Source organism: Delphinapterus leucas, chromosome 1 (genome assembly GCF_059928025.1).
Source record: "Delphinapterus leucas isolate spDelLeu-1000000601 "Yukka" chromosome 1, BTC_Dleu_Yukka2, whole genome shotgun sequence".
Lineage (NCBI taxonomy): Eukaryota > Metazoa > Chordata > Mammalia > Artiodactyla > Monodontidae > Delphinapterus > Delphinapterus leucas.
This window is the reverse complement of record NC_143129.1, coordinates 53,007,378-53,024,614: the sequence shown is the minus strand read 5'-3', so window position 1 is coordinate 53,024,614 and position 17,237 is coordinate 53,007,378. Positions and strand designations below refer to the sequence as shown.

At 41.5% G+C, this 17,237-nt stretch overlaps 1 long non-coding RNA gene across 1 annotated transcript; it reads left to right on the top strand.

Moving 5' to 3' along the window:
• Window positions 1-724: 724 nt before the first annotated feature.
• On the top strand, window positions 725-17,082 carry LOC111184644 (uncharacterized). The gene is made up of 3 exons (XR_002647330.3): window positions 725-2,007; window positions 7,425-7,493; window positions 16,502-17,082. It is a non-coding gene; the product is annotated as an uncharacterized LOC111184644 (long non-coding RNA).
• Window positions 17,083-17,237: the final 155 nt, after the last annotated feature.

Genomic DNA, 17,237 nt, shown 5'->3' with positions numbered 1-17,237 from the left:
TAACGATTTAGTTTGGTTGGTTACATGAATCCTTATACACAATATATCTAGCACCTACATTGCTGGGCACTCAGTAAAAGTTTGATGAATGAATTAATGAAGGAACACATAATGACTGAAGCTCTGAACCCTGAGTAGGACAAGTAAAGACATTGGCTCCTCACTATAAAATGGCTCTTTGACTTTTTCTGCACATATGAATCCTGCCCTTCTTTAAAAGCCGAGCTTAGACTCTTCTACATGAAGCCTTTCCTTACCTAATTTAGTCTCAACAATTTTCATTTTTCTGAATTCCTATAGCGTTTATAATCAAACGTCAAAACACAAGCACTTTATGTTACATTATCTGTTTTCTACCTCATCTTTTCAGCTAGCTGTAAGCTCTTTTTTTTTTTTTTTTTTTTTTTTTGCGGTACGCGGGTCTCTCACTGTTGTGGCCTCTCCCGTTGAGAAGCACAGGCTCCGGAGGCGCACATGGCTCATGGACCCACCGGCTCCGCGGCATGTGGGATCTTCCCGGACCTGGGCACGAACCCGTGTCCCCTGCATCGGCAGGCGGACTCTCAACCACTGCGCCACCAGGGAAGACCTGTAAGCTCTTTGAAAGCATGGAGTATGCTTTCCATTTCTTTACGTTTTCCACAGAACCGAGCATCTAACATCTTACATCAAAAACTTAATCAATATGCACGGATCTAAAATTAAAAAAATAATTATGGCTAATCTGATTTAATTCTAGTCCTACACATTTTGTAACTTTCTCTTTTTGGATGCAATTGGCCTTTTCAGTCCTGTGTCTTCTCTCCACAGTATCCATCACTAAATGTGATCTAGCCACAGAGCCAGGAATGTGGTTTGCATCTTTCCTGGATGTGCTTAAATACTCCATGGGTCTTTCTCTCCAGGAAGGTCAGGTCTCTGGATAATTCATTTATGTGTTTCTTCAGCATATTCCCCGCAGGTAAGCATATTCCTAAGTCAGTAAGTGTTTAAGGGGAAATGCTGTTTTAAGCAAGACAGTGACTGGTGTAGAAGGTTTAGAAACTGACCACCTCATAATACAAAAAAAGGGGAGGGGTACGGGAGAGTTAGAAATGTACCTCCCATTTAGCAAAACATAATTCTTAAAGATTCTCTTTTGCTTCCCCTGTAAGTGTCTCTAACAACTAAAACGGTGTCCAGACATATGATAAATATTTGCTGAATGAATGAATGGGGAGTAAATCCCTATTAGGCTGTGCTCTTCCTCCTCCTTCTTTAGGGACACAGAGACAGTGAAACTCAGTTACCTTCCAGCCTCTGATTCCAGCTTTTCCTGAGGCCCATCTGAATTCCCACCCTTATCCTCTGAGGGACATTTGTAGGCCCTTATACTAAATTTCAGGGTTTGCTTCAGTTTGCTCTACTTAGTTTTGTTGCATATCAAACATTTTTTAAAAATGAAAACTAAAAAGAGCCTTGGCCAATAAAAAATGAAAACTAGATGTGTGCCCCAGCCCAGGACTCTAAAACAACAGATTGCTAAAGAGAGATGGGAGATTCTCAGAGGTGAACACAGCCACCTGGGACACAGGGATCCTAGAGATAAAGGAAATGGAGAGGCAACGGGACCCCCCCACCCCAGGGAATTCTCTCAGGGGGCCAGACACGCACAAATGATAGAAGATGTGGCTCCTGACCAAGAAGGAATCCACAGGCTGGGCAGAGATCAAAGGCAGAGTACAGGGAAAGCTGAAGCCCAGAGTGAGCTGAGGCCGCACAAAACACCAAGGACAACACAAAGAGCTCTTAGTGTCAGAGGAAGAGCAGGGAGGGTCGCTGCTCGGTGCAGATGGCGTCATATCAACAGATGTCAAAAAGCAGAACTCCTCAGCTTCCACTTTGTTCCTGAGTTACACAGGGAATGAAGACCCAGACTGAGGATGGTGAGGAAGCTGATATAGCTGCTCCGAAGAAATTCCAGTTATTTAATCCAGATTCATTAAGTCCCAGGAACTGAAAGATTTTGTGAGTATGATCCCTAAAGCCTTGTCAATAACTGAAGATAAAGTTTAGCAAAAAAATAACATGGAGATAAAGAGGAAGAGGAATCAAAGATAAAGAAGCCCTTGGTGGGGCTTCCCTGGTGGCGCAGTGGTTGAGAATCCGCCTGCCGACGCAGGGGACACGGGTTCGTGCCCCGGTCCGGGAGGATCCCACATGCCGCGGAGTGGCTGGGACCGTGAGCCATGGCCGCTGAGCCTGCGCGTCCGGAGCCTGTGCTCCGCAACGGGAGAGGCCACAACAGTGAAAGGCCCGCGTACTGGAAAAATAAAAAGAAGCCCCTGGTGTTTCCAGCCAGAGTGGCTGGGAGGCCGGTGGCACCGGTGGCTGCGGCAGGAAATGGAGGAGATGGAGAGGTCATCCATCTGCTCCCACAGCTTTGTACAAATAAGTCTCAAAGGATGCTTCTGGCCATGTTGTCTCTGCAGGGCATAAATCTGAGATCCCCACCAACATCTCAGCAGCTGGGCAAGAGGAGGCTGGGAGTGGGAGAGGCGGGGTCTCCCATCAGCACACGGGCCACTAGGGGATTCTGCAACACGGCCTTGACTTCCTAGCTGCTTAAAAGCCTAAATATACTGGAAATGTTTCCTCTGTGACCTCAAACAAATTTCTATAAAGGTAAATGAATACCAAAACAAATACAAAAATAGCCAGAAATATAACAAATGTCTGAGAAATCTGGAATTTGGACTCCCTGGCAGAGTCCTGTGCTCTTCCTCACGGTGCTTGTGCCTCCCAGGGACCTGGCCCTGTGGGCCTCAGCCTCGAGCACATTTTAGCTGAAGGAAACCGGGCCTGCAGCTCCGTCCATTCCCTTAGCCATTGCCCTGGGCCCAGGTGCCTTCTCCGATCCCACAGGGGCCCCTTGAATGGTCTAGAATTCTTCTCTGGCTCCGGCTGGGGCACCTTGATAGAGAGGTGGGTAGGAAGCAGATTGTCCCTGCTGGCGGGACTGGAGATTTGGTGACTCCTAGCTTTCCTGAGGTGATTTGTGAAACTACGAATAAAGGACTGCTGAGGTCATTTGCTAAAGTCAAATGGAGACAGACTCTTTTTTTTTTTTGATACCTTGTTTTTATTTCCTTTTGCTATATACCAGGATATGGTATTGCTGCAGCATATGGTCCTATATTTAATATTTTGAGCAACCTCTACAGTTTTTCCATAGTGGCTAAACTATTTATATCCCCACCAACAGTGCACAAGGGATCCCTTTTTTTCCATCCTCTCACCAATGCTTATCTCTTGAGACAGACTCTTAAACAACTAGATTTTCTCTGCCTGGAGAAAGAAGCAGGTGAATCCTTGCTCCCCAGGGCTTTCATTTTAACTCTGGAGAAATCTGTGTCATCTGCTGAAGCTCCCACTGAGCTGTTTTCAGGCCCCAAGCAGGGACTCTTCGGATAACCGCTCACTCTGGATTCTGCTCCTTGGATCTCCGTAGCAACCTGGGTACCAGCTGGAAGACCTGAAATCCAGCAGCGCCCTGCTTACCAGGTCTGAGGAAAAGCACTGAACAGGTGACAAACAGGAAGTCTCCTTTTGCAGAGGGCTTTTTTTTTTTTTTCTTTCAAGATGAGTTCTGAGGAATAAAAAAATGTGTTTAGTTGACCATGAAGTTAGCTTTAAAAATCAGATTCTTTTGCTCAATTCCAGGACAATGATTAACAAATTGGCTCTTGGTTATGTTTTTAAGTCAAATGTTCACGTTTTAAATTTAGCAATTCAAGGACCAGCAATTCACTTTCATTTTGTTCAGGCAAACTGTCACACCCCTGAATTAGCTGTTTTCTAAACTACATTGTGATCATTTTCTTATCAATCTTCATACTTGTCGTTTTAACTGTGAAAAAGAAATGGAGAATTGAAATCCAAGGTTGATATCAAGCTTCCCAATCTGCATACGCTAGTGTCCTCTTAAGCAAAGGCTGGCTCAAGGTCCTTGTCCTAAAAAACCCTACATGTGATTGGGGCTGATAAGAAGAACCAGAGTAAAACAACAGGGACAATACCAGTTCAGCTGAAAATATGCTCTACGGTGTGTGGGCTGGAAGCCATTCCCAGAAGATGGAAATGGCTTATGCTTAAGTTCTTAGGACTTTGAACAAATGTATTCAAATTAATTCTTCTTTCCTCCAGAATTCAAGTGTTTCAGTAGATTGGTTGTTCTGACGTGCCATCTCCCATGAACAAAAGGGATTCCTGTTTCTCTTTTGGCTGTCTTTCAGCCACCTAGCTTTCAATAAGATACTCTGTGCTTTTTATAACGTGTGAAACTACAACACCTGTCTAGACCTCAAATGATTCCTCTGGGACCAGTTTGCAAAATCTCGAGCTAGTGTTTGATTGTTATCATTATTGCTCTTGCTTCAGAAACTATTTCCCAACCATTTAAGCACCCAAGGTGGGGTTTCTGCACTTCAGCTGCACTCCATGCTTCTGTTCACCAAGAACCCATTTGGGGAGATAAAACCATAGACTCTTAGGTTCTTTTGCTCCCTGTGAACTTGAAAAAGGCTCACCTGTTACCTTTAGCCAATTGGTCCTCCAGTTTAACACTTAGGACTGAAACCCCCATGTCAAGGGTGAATCAGGGGGATGTTTCCACTTCTATTGGAGGCCGGTGTTAGGCTGGGATGTGGGGAGACGAGGGGGAGGGGGGTCCACATGTCCAGGTGATGGATCCAGGCTGCAGAAGCCCTTATTCATAGTATCTCTTTTTGCTTGACCCATAGCTGGCCATCAGGCAGTTCTCAATAACCCGAACCCTTTCTCCCTCACCCAGTTCCTGGGTGTCTCTTGAGTCATATTCAGGAATGAGGAAGTAAAAGGGGCTGTGAAATGAGGCTCATTGTCATGTGGTTCTCTTTTCCTAATTTGGTCTGGCAGGCCTGGGCACAGGGGCCTGGGAAACATATATTTCTTGGCAAGGGTAGAAGGGAAATCTAGTGCCTTCTATTTTCCCATTCGGTGTCTGAACTGACATTCTGGATGAAAATCTCCAGAGGACAAGAGCTGAGCTGTAACTATCCTTTCTTTTTTCTTTTTTTTCCTTTTCTCTTCTTATCTGTCCTAGTTAGGGCACATATGTGATTTCTAGGCTTGGAAAATGCATCTTTGCCATAAGGGTGATGCAGAAGACAAGCAAAAAATTCACTCCAAAAAACTGTACTTTTGTGGCAAATATTCATTTTCCCACCAATAGGGATATGCCAAAAAAGTCTGTATTTTTCCAAACTTTCTATTTTTACCTCTCTTTTTCTTCTGGTGGCAGAAAACATAATCTCATTCAGTTCCAGGCATACTCAAACACTTCAAGTTTAAACCTACTCAAATTTCCCTACTCTGAAATTTCCAAACTTTTCTAGGCATCTGTCATTCCCTCCTTTTTGAAACTAGCTACTTCTGGCTTGCTTGGCCTTCAGCGTCTCTCTTATCGGTACCCATCCAACTGGTCTCTCCCTTTTTTATCTTTTCAGGGGTGGGGAGAGTGGTAGCAGGGGAGAGGGTTTGGAAGGGGGAGGACGGTGGACAGCAGAGGAGACCGCCCCTGCAAACATTCTCCATCCCTCCACCCTATCTTTCAGTGTTACTTAGGACCATTGCTTTTGAATTTAAAAGCCCAAAATTTGTTGTCTTTCTTCTCTGGCTCCACCATGACAATTCTCCTCTGAGACAAATGGCAGCCTCTTATTTCTCCACAAGAATCTGGGGGAAGGTCACAAAATGAAAGGGAGGGTGAGGGACATGATCCTCCATTAACACTTCACACTATTACATCATCATCATCGCAGTTGTTATTGCAGAGAAGCTCTTCTTTAAAGCTCCACCCCTTCTACTATTGACTCTCAACAGTGGATGCCCCATTGTTGAGCAAAGGGCTCAGGGCCACACCAGCGGCTCATTCTCACTCAGTCCAGGCTGGAACTCGGGGCACAGGGCTCACAGGTCCTCGCTCTCCCAGCAACCTGAGGCAAGGTGTGCTTGGATGGGCAGATGTGGGACCCTGTCCCCTATTGTCCCTCCCTTCCCTTCTCTTTCCTTTCTTCTTTCTCTTTCATGCTCCCTCCCTCCTTCCTTCCCTTCTCTCTTTTTGAAATATAATTTACAAGTAGTCAAATGCACACATGCTAAGTGTATAGCTAAGTGAATGATTACCTGTGTGTGTCATCACCACCAGAGTGCTGCTTCCTTTTCATGGGAGATCATGAGTGTAGTCGTGCAACTGGGACAAATACAGCCTGAATTTGTGCACAAAATGGTCTGACTTTGGGTGCCAGCTGTTTATAGGGGTTTGTGGCTTTTGAATTCCTCAGTTCCTTCCGCCCCAGCTCAGATTGCTGGGTCAGAAAGGCTCCATCAAGGAAACTTCCCAACCCAGAGGCCCTGCAGGGTCCTCTCAACCTGCTGGGGAAGGAACTTGTCACCGACCGACCTCTGCAAAGCCCCAGATGGGAGAATCAGTGGGTCTATTCTAGACGTATCAGTCATGTGAATGTCTTGCCCAGGATGAGGAACTACGTCTTCTGGGAGCATCTCAGCGTCACCCTGCTTGTGGTGTGGGCTGAGCTGTGGGTGAGGCCCACACAGCTGCATTCCCTGGTCAAGTACTAGCACAGAGCCACAAAGCAGAATCAGGACTAGGCTATCAGCTGAGAATAGATCTGAGGTTTTTTGATTTCATCCATGACGTTTGATAAGTTTTCTCTACTGCTTTTAGATGTTCCCACAATTAACAGGATCTTGGGTCCCCTCATAAGGCAACAGACCAATTCCTCCAGGGACTTTACTCTGAAAGATGCTCACAGTCAGCTCTGGAAAAGTTGAAATTGGTACAACCTTTCTGGAGAGCACCTTGGGATATACTTGTGATACACTTTTATTCGGCATTCCACTTCAAGAAATCTGTTCTGCGGAAATATGCAAATGTGCAAATACCCCCTTCCCCCGCAGCACATATACACATTGCAGCAATGTTTATAATGAGTATAATAGGTAAGAATTTTTTTAAAGCTACGCCACCACCAACAGGGAGGTGCTTAGGTAAATTATGATATATGTGTACAGGAATAGAATGAGGTCGATCTACATGTGCTGATAATGAAATATGGCCAAGCTACTACAAATAAAGCAACACAGACAAAACAAAAACCTACAGAAGAGTTTCATACCTTTTTGATAAATTAATAAGAATATGATATTAGCACATGTATTGGAAAAAGGGAGAGACTGCAGGATTAACACTGGTCATCTCTGGGATATGGGAGAAATGCTAGGGGACTTTTATTTATAACTTTTATATTTTGGGATTGTTGTAATTTCACAACGAGCTTGTATTACTTTTGAAATATGAAAAGCTATTTTTTTGTTCTTTTAAGATAAAGGAAGAAGTCTTAATGCTGGTGAGAGGACAGAATTTTTCCCATGACTGCTTCCAGAAACTCCAGGTTAGTCTATCTACAGAACGGGTCCCAAGGGGAGGGAAATAGTAAAACTGGGGTGGAGTGTGCAGTGAAAGTCTCTGCTGGGCCCAGAGACTCTCCTTCAGTCAGGGAGCTGGTGGGTGTAGGAAGCAGCCAGTGACCCCCATGATCCCGGCTTCCTGATGTTCACACCCGTGTGCAATCCTCTCTCCCTGAATGTGTGCTGGACCTACTGGCTTGCTTCTAGTGAACAGAACACAGCAAATAAAATAAGCCAGTAATAACTAAAATAAAAAGGAGGAATAAAAAAATTTTTAAAAACTGAAAAAACATGAAAAGAAAAAAAAAAAGAATACCACAAAAGTGATGGGATGTCCCGTCCAAGATTAGGTGACAGAGGCTGTGTTTCCGTCTTGCTAGCACTGTCTCATCCTCTCTCACTCACCCACTCTGATGAAGTCGGCTGCCATGTTGTGAGCTACATGACTGAGAGACCAGTGTGGCCAAAAGGACAGCCTCTGGGCAACAGCCCGTGAGAAACTGAGGCCCTTAATCCAACAACATGTGCAAAACCGATCCCCCCCTTAGTTGAACTTTGAGCTGAGTGCACCTCCAAGCCCTACGCCTTGAGAAAGACCCTGAGCCAGAGGACCCAGCTAAGTTGTGTCCAAATTCTCGACCCACAGCAACTGTGAGATGATAAATGTGTGCCGTTTTCAGCCTCTCAGTTTTGTGATAAGTTTTGAAGTGATACAGTAGGGAAACGAACGTGACCTCCTACTCACTCAAATGGGGTGGAGTCTTTGGGGGAGGGGGCAGTACCTTGTTAATTTACTCTACCTGTGTGAGAAGGTCACCTTTTAAGACTTTCACTAGCGTTTCTGAATTTGGAAAACAAGGGTATTTCCAGGGAAGGTAGAGATGCCTTGGGGAATGATGCCCCGCCTCTTTGTACAAATGTTTCATACATTGGGGGTCTTCAAATGTGAATGTTGGAAAGAAGTATTTGTGGTAACCAGCCCCCAAGATGGCTTCCAATCATCCAAACCTCCTGGTATTCACGTCCTTGTGCAGCCTCACAATGAGTCAGAGCTGACCCATGAGACCACCAGAGGGCATGACTGTATGTGACTTCCAATGTTAGGTCATAAAATTGCAGCTCTTGCCTTGCACACTTGGACAGTTTTCTCTGGTGGAAACCAGCTGCCATGTCATGAGGACACTCAGGAAGCCCTGCTCTGAAGCCCATATGGAGAAGAACTGAGGCTTCTTGCCAAGTGTCAACAAAAACTTGCCAGCCTTGTGAGGGAGCCACCTTGGAAGGAGATGTCCAGCCACAGACAATCCTTCAGATGACTGTAGCGCTGCTTATATTTGACTACAACTTCATAAAAGACTCAAAGCAAAATATACTCAATAGGGCTTCCCTGGTGGCGCAGTGGTTGAGAGTCCGCCTGCCGATTCATGGGACACGGGTTCGTGCCCCGGTCCAGGAAGATCCCATATGCCGCGGAGCGGCTGGGCCCGTGGGCCATGGCCGCTGAGCCTGCGTGTCCGGAGCCTGTGCTCCACAACGGAAGAGGCCACAACAGTGAGAGGCCCACGTACCGCAAAAAATATATATATATACATGTACTCAATAAGTCACCACCAAATTCCTCACCCACATGAATTGTGAAAGATAATAAAGATAATTGTGAAAGATAATAAATGATTATTATAGTTTTAAAAACAAACAACCCAATCAAAAATGGGCAGAAGACCCAAATAGACAAATAGACATTTCTCCAAAGAAGACATACAGATGGCCAATAGGCACATGAGTAGATGCTCAACATCGCTAATTATTAGAGAAATGCAAATCAAAACTACAATGAGGTACCATCTCACACCAGTCAGAATGGCCATCATTAAAAAGTCTACAAATAAATGCTTGAGAGTGTGTGGAGAAACGGGAACCTTCCTACACTGTTGGTGGGAATGTAAGGTGGTGCAGCCACTGTGGAAAACAGTGTGGAGGTTCCTCCGAAAACTAAAAATAGAACCACCATATGATCCTGCCTTTCCACTCTTGGGCATATATCTGGGTAAAACCATAATTCGAAAAGATACATGCACCCCAATGTTCATAGCAGCACTATTCACAATAGCCAAGACGTGGAGACAACCTAAATGTCTATCGACAGATGAATGGATAAAGAAGATGTGGTATACATACTCAATGGAATATTACTCAGCCATAAAGAAGAATTAAATAATGCCATTTGCAACAACATGGTTGGAGCTAGAGATTATCATATTAAGTGAAATAAGTCAGAAAGAGAAAGACAAATACCATAGATATCACTTATATGTAGAATCTAGAATATGATGCAAATGAACTTATTTACAAAGCAGAAACAGACTCATAAACATAGAAAACAAGCTTGTGGTTACCAAAGGGGAAAGGGGGTGGGAGAAGGATATATTAAGAGTTTGGGATTAACAGATACACACTACTGTATATAAAACTGATGAACAACAAGGGCCTACTCTATAGCACAGGAAATTATATTCAGTATACTGTAATAAACCATAATGGAGAATTTTTAAAATGATTATTGTTGGTTTTAGCTACTGTGTTTTAATTTGTTATGTGGCAATAAGTAACTACATTCTTGGTCATCTTTATTGTTTAACATTCATTTATTCAACCAACATTTTCTGCACATCTGCTATATATTGGGTAACTGTGCTAGACAGGGGAGAAATATGGTGAGCAAAAACAGACGTAATGCCTGTTTTCATGGAGTGGACCATTTAGTAGTGACAAACATAATCAGATAATCATATAAATTCATGTAAATTACAATAGTGTCAAGTGCTACACAAGAAAAGGGCTATAGCTACTCAGGGCTATGAAGGGGACCTAATTTAGATCAGATGGAGTTAGGAAAAGTTTTCCTGAGGAGCTAAACTGAATGAGGAGTGAGTTAGGTGAATGGGAAGGGGAAGAGAAGGACATTCCAGGCAGAGGAAGCAGCATGTGCAAAGGCCCTGTGGCTGGGGCTCAGAGATTGAGGAGGAGCAATGAGGCTCAGAGACAGAGGCTAATCCACACAGAGTTTTGTGGCCATGTTAAGGAGTTTGGATTTATACTAAGACCAATGGGAAGCCTTTGAAGCCTTTTAAGAAGTAGAGAAATATAATATGATTTTGATTTTAAAATCTTTTATTTAAATCTGACTGTGTAGAGAATGGATTGAAAGGCATCTGTGAGGAGATCAGTGAGAAGGTTGTTTCAGTAATCCAGGTACTGTTACCATCAAATAGCATGTTTACTATTCCCAAGCACAGTCAGGTTTCTTCTTAGTATTCTTTACAAAGAGTGAGTTATATAGACATAATTTTTGGCCTCTCGGAGCCTATCGTGTAAAAAATCAGCAATGGTAGAGTCAAATGGGATGACATGCAGACATATAAGATAGCTGGAAAATTGAGAAGTAACTCCAGCAAAGACCGAGATCAATCAGTCAATTAGTACAGAAAGAAAATATAACGAACATTTCTTGAAAATCCAATAGCTATGTTAGACATTTGACACTCCTTATTGATTTATGCCCCATAACAACTTCATGCTGCAGATGACATGAATACACAGGCTCAGAAAGGTTAAGCAAGTTAACAGAGATCACATAGCTTGTGTGGTCTGTTTGTTCCAAAGTAAAAGCTTGTTTTATTCCACCATATCACCTGCATTTCTTATAATATTCCATTTGAAGTCCTTCATGTAGTGGAAAAAGTTTTGTTTATAACCAAACTCTTAAATTCTAGTTGATCACTGTAATGTATATATTTCTCTAGGCGATATAATTCTCCAAGCTAACTTCATTAAAATGGGGACTATACCAATATTCATGCATTCATCATTCAACAAAAGGTGCCTTGTCCTTCAATAACATATATGAGGGACCCCAATTACATGCAAGTTTTATAAAGTGACCAGAGATAAATAATCCATGGACTCTGCCTTAGAAGAATCTATTTATGAAACATATATTTATTGTTTTCTGAAAGAAGAATCCCGTTCCTGAAACTTTTCTCCTTTATGTTCCATCCACGGAGTTACTGTGATAGTTTGCATGTTAGTAAAGTGAGATCCAGACGACTCCTCACAGTTGATTGGTCCAGAGGTTGGTTCTAGACCCAAGCTGGGCCAATCAGAAACCTTCTCTGGGACTTTGGAAGTTGAACTGAGAAAGAGAAGTCAGTCTTGGTCTGGGTGCTTGAACTTCAAGATGGAAAACTTGGGGGGCTTCTGATGGACACGTTTTGTCACTTGACTGGTAAAGGAGAGGAAGCTGGTTGGTAATAAAAATAAGAATGGAGCAGACCTGCAGAGAAATGTAGGTATCAGTTTTAGGTAGTAGGCACATAAGGTTAAGCAAAGCTTTAGTTAATATCATGTTCTACAGCATCGGGTAGCACCATTTACGCCGATTTCCTATGAGTGTCATGCCTTAGAACGCGACCCCAATGAATGGGGTCCCCGGGAGTTGTGATATTAGACAGTCCTATTTTTGGTTGGAGATGGGGCTGTAGATAAAGGCCAGGACCAAATAACTCAGGTATTGAATATAATTGAATGGCACGCGTACTGTCACTTCACCCCTCTAAAACCCAATGCAGACATCACTAATGATCATGGTTCGCCTTCCTGCTGGCTCCCAACATGTCCTACTCAGCACAGCACTCCAGTCACCATTAAGCAGCATGTGCCTTGCCTATATACTTCCTGATCCAACAGCTGTAGCATGTCATTCATAAATGGCTTTGTCTCAGCAGCAGATGTTTCTCCCTCTAGCTGGAACAAACACTGGGGATTATATCCGAATTAAGGAAATCTTTTGCTTTTTGTCTGAGGACTAAGAAAATTGGAACCAATGTTCAATCACTTAGTGATACCATGATATCAGTTAATTAACTTGTTTTAATACCTGAAAAATAAGGATTGAATCTTACATACACCAAGTAGCCCCTGGTTTGTATTGGGTTGGCCAAAAGGTTGATTTGGGTTTTTCTGTAACATCTTATGGAAAAATCCGAACGAACTTTCTGGCCAACCCCATGGATACTTGATTGAATGACAGTGAATTGTACCTTAACATGTGAAATACTTAGGGTAGGGTTAGCTGTCCATCTTAAGAAAACTACCCTCAAGTCCTGAAAAAGGCAAGCAAGTTAGTCAATTAGGAACTCTGTGGGACTTCTGCCTGAGGACAAACTAATCACTGGGATCCTTAAATTTGGAACTGTAATTATTGAGAAGGAAAAAAAAAATCAATGTTTTCAAATAAAAAAATCTAAAATTGAAGATCATAAAAACAATAAAGGAAACTTTAGAAAATTTTTAAAATTTTGGAGCTGGGAAAACCTTTCTAAGTATGACTTGAGCACTAAAAACTATGAATGAAAAGATTAATAAACTCAATTATAGAAAAAGGAAATAACTTTTTTCTTCATAATAAAAACCATCATAAAGTCAAAAGACAAACTGCAAGAAAATATTTGATATTTCTATGACAAATAAAAGGCTTATATCCCTATGATAAAAAGAGCTCCCACAAATCGATAAGAAAAAAACCCCATCAAATTGGGCAAAGGAAATATAGAAATAGAAAAGAAAACTGGCTCTTAAAACATATGAAAAGATGCTCAACCTCATTTACATGAAAAGAAATGCAAATATATGATATCATTTTTTTTAACCTATGAGATTTGCAAAGATATAAATGTCTGATTACAAACACATAGGGAAGATGGGTGGAGGGGAACAAACGTTCTCCTACATCACCAGAGGAAGTGTAATTGGTGTTCTAAGGAAGGCAATCTATCAAAATTATAAATACGTACCCTTTGACCTAAAATTTCACTTTTAGACATTTATCTATAAATAGGTTTGAACATATGTAAAATGGTTTATGCAATGTTGTTAAACGTTAATTCATCGTAGCATCATTTATAATTACAAAAGATCAGAAACCACCTAAATCAGTAGGGAAATGGTTAGGTAACTTATGGTTTATTTATTTATACAATAGAATATTTATTTATACATTTATTTATACAATAGAATATTACACAGTCATAAAAGAGAATAAGGGAGTTCTTTAGGTACTGACAGGAAATTATTGCCAAAATATACTTAACGAAAAAGCAAGGTGCAGAACACTATTTATAGTATGCTAGTATTTATATAAACAAAGGGGGAAATATATAGGCATTTGCTTATAAATGCATACAGTATATCTGTAAGGATGCCCAAGAATTTAGTAATATTAGTTGGTTGTTAAAAGGGGAACTGGTGGGGGAGGGGAAAATAACCATAGTACATCTTTTTTGTCTTTTGGATATTGAACAATACAAATTTATTTGAAAATAAATAAGTAAATTAAAAAAGATAAAATACACTGACTTTTAACTCAGACATCAAATAGAAGAAAAGCTTAATTTAGAGGTACTTCTGGAATCTTGATTCAGTTTTTGGATAAACAAAAGGAGGCATTGTGTTATTCAGCAGCATTGTCCATTTACAGCATTCATGACCCTAAGAGTTGACATGATTGGAAAACCTTATGTATAAATAGTCAGGAAAGGTGGTTATAAGTTCATGGATGCTATTTAATAATTTTTATCTTTAAGGAAAACAAAAAGTATTGGGACACATCTCCGATCTTAGAAGGTGATGCCACAGGATAATGAAAGCTGGTCCATTGTAAATTCCCTTGATGCCACTGGCAGTCAGATGTGAGCCGGAATTCTGTCCTTCGGTCACTTTCTCTGGTAACTTGCAGAGCCACACACTGTAACGGCTGCACATGTTACCCACAATGGCTCTAATTTCCACATAAGGCTGATAAATTTTCTGCCTAAATGTCCACATTGAAGTGAATTGAATTTGTGACTAAACTTGATTGGATCTAGGCTATTTGAACCTAAGGAGGATTTTACTCTCTGCATAGCTCTCAAATTTTTGCTTCTAATATGTTCTCCTATTCCATAGAACTTGGAGATATCTTAGTCAGATGATTTGGCTCAATCAATATTATGCAACTAATAGATATCTGCTGAGCATCAACTATGTCAAGGGATTGTGGAGAATGAGTAAGACATGGCTACTATGACACCAGGAAGGCCATAGAGTCTTCTGGAAGACTCATAGGAAGGTCAAGAGGGTGTCCTGGGAAACATTAGCTAAATGCTCAGCTGGAAAATGTGTTAAGTCTTAGAAAGCTGGACTGTGGAATTCAGTAGGTGAGTCACATACCATTCAATTTGTATTTCATGTATCCGGCCTTTACACAACTGTCTCATAGTGAAAGAGATGAAAACATAGATAATTTATGCTTATTCTCTTTAAACATACAAGTAACATAAATGATGAAGGAAAAAGGAAATGTAAGCGTGAACTCTGGGTCCTCTGGTGCTTGTGGTTCATCAATGTGGGGAAGTAGCACCACCTTGAGGCTGATGAGATGCCGTATTTCTATGCGTCCCAGGCTTCTGTAGCTTGACGGGCTGGTATAAGAGGCAACTGCATTTTAGTACACAGAACATTTTAATGCTGGGGTTTTCACCTATTCTGTCAGTGATGTTGGGCTGAGGTGGAGAGGCGGGGTGGGGGGGCAAAAATCCATGGCAGGGATACGGACAAAAGAAGCCTTCTTTTAGAGCACTCGTTTCTAAAGTGTTCTGAGCTCATTTAATTTGTTTTTTAATTGGGCTTACCTTCCCATTCCTAATCACTTTGGTGCTCTTTTGTACTCCTTTTGTCTATAAGGTTAAGTTATTCGTAAATCGAAAGGGAAAATAACGTATTTAAAAATTGGTCCTAGATTTCGGGTTATTTGTTCAACTGCTGGCCAAAGCAATCTATGGAAATAAAAATCAGCATTTTTGCAGTTTAGAAATAAGCAATTCAAATATTTTGAGTCATTTGGGGAATTGTGGGAGGGCATTACTTAATCTGCCTGAGAACCACATATTTAATTAGTAGAAATGATTGAGTGCCTGAGCATGAGTGTAAGATAAACTAATTGGAAAAATGAGGCAGGAGGGTAGAGAGAGGAAAGAGAGGGAAGGAAGGCAGTAGATGCAGGGACTGAAGAAAGAGAAAAATAAAATAGAGAAGAAAAGAATTAGGGAAAGGAAAGGATACAAGGCAAAGGAAAACCACAAGTGGGAAGGGTGGAGAAGACAACAGCAGGTTAGAATTTATCCAAACCCAACCCAAGGCTGGCCAACATGTGATGGCGCCATGCACGAGGAACACAGTCAAATATTTGCTATTGGGTTGGTGCCTGGTGAATGGTGGGTTGGTTCCTTATCCATGCAGTCTGTGATTTTGATCCTGATTTCCTCACACCCAGAGTTATCTCAGGAATTTCCCATTTCCCAGGATTTCTCCTCAAAACTAATCTTCAACTGGCTTTGAAACTGGGATGTGAGGGCACTCCAGAAGCGTGGACAGAAATAAGCTTCCAATTTGGGGTACCTCCAAAATGGAACACCAGGCAATTATATTGAAGGTGGCCAAAGTGATTCCTAGGATCAATTAAGCAGATAATTTTTAGTTTATGACCAATAAACTCTTTAACTTGGCTAATGAAATGAGAGATTGCAGCTCTGGTTCTTGCTAAATGGAATTATGACAAAAACTAATGAAAACAGAACTTCATTAGTTAAAAGACATCATCTATGAAAACATGGAAAAGAGGAACCTATTAAAAATACTGGGTAAACGGCAAGGCACAAGAGAAACTGCATGCTTTGAGAAACCCAACCCTCAGTCACTTTCTTGTAGTGGAGTTATGTATGTTTTGGGAATTGGCCTCTACCTTACACTTTAGTAACCATCAAAAGGCAAGTAAAGCTCACGATATAAAAATAGCAACGCTACGCTTTCTGTGCTACTGAGTATGCCTCTAGCGTAGCAGCCCTTCTCCAAATCTTTCTTTTGACTTCTCTGCTTGTCAACTTTTGCTTCATTTAAGGGCTCCGGAGTGGATTCTACCTCTCAAGAGTAACGCTCAAGCATCAAGATTAGAGATTCCTAGAGAAAGCCCGATGCTCATCTGTCCTGGAAACACCTGTGCTCCCCAATCACCAGAGTTGAGAGACAAGTGTGGTACAACCTTGGAGTCAGGCAGATGTGAGTTGGAATTCATTTCCTGCAAACTGTGTGTCTTCTGCATATTCTCTAAGCTTCAGTTCTGAAGATAAAGTATGATAAGACTGACACATAGTTAAGTACTCAATAAAGGGTGGCTTTCGTGTTTTAGTCCACCTACTCTCAGAATCTTGCTTCGGAAATTAAAAGCCATTATTACTACCACACGCTGGGGGTGCTATGCCTTTGGTTTCCTGCTATTTGTGTTATATCTATTTGTGTTATATCTCATAAGCTTGGGTAACTCTGGGCCACATGGACCTATGCAGGACTCCTGATATTGTTTCAATGTTTCAGACTACTTTTAAATGAACACTAAACATAACTGATGTTTTAAGAAATGATCAAAAATACTTAAAGGATAAAATTATTCATATCCATTTTTTATAAGTGAAGCTCTTTATTACTTTCTTTCTTATAAAATTTAAATTTCCCATTCTTTTACTACTGTAAAAGGGGTGAGACTCAGTGACCATCAATGTCTATTTCAGCTAAAAATTTTTATCAAAAAGCTCATGACTTTCTTGAAATGTCCCTTGGAGATACTTTACCACAACCTA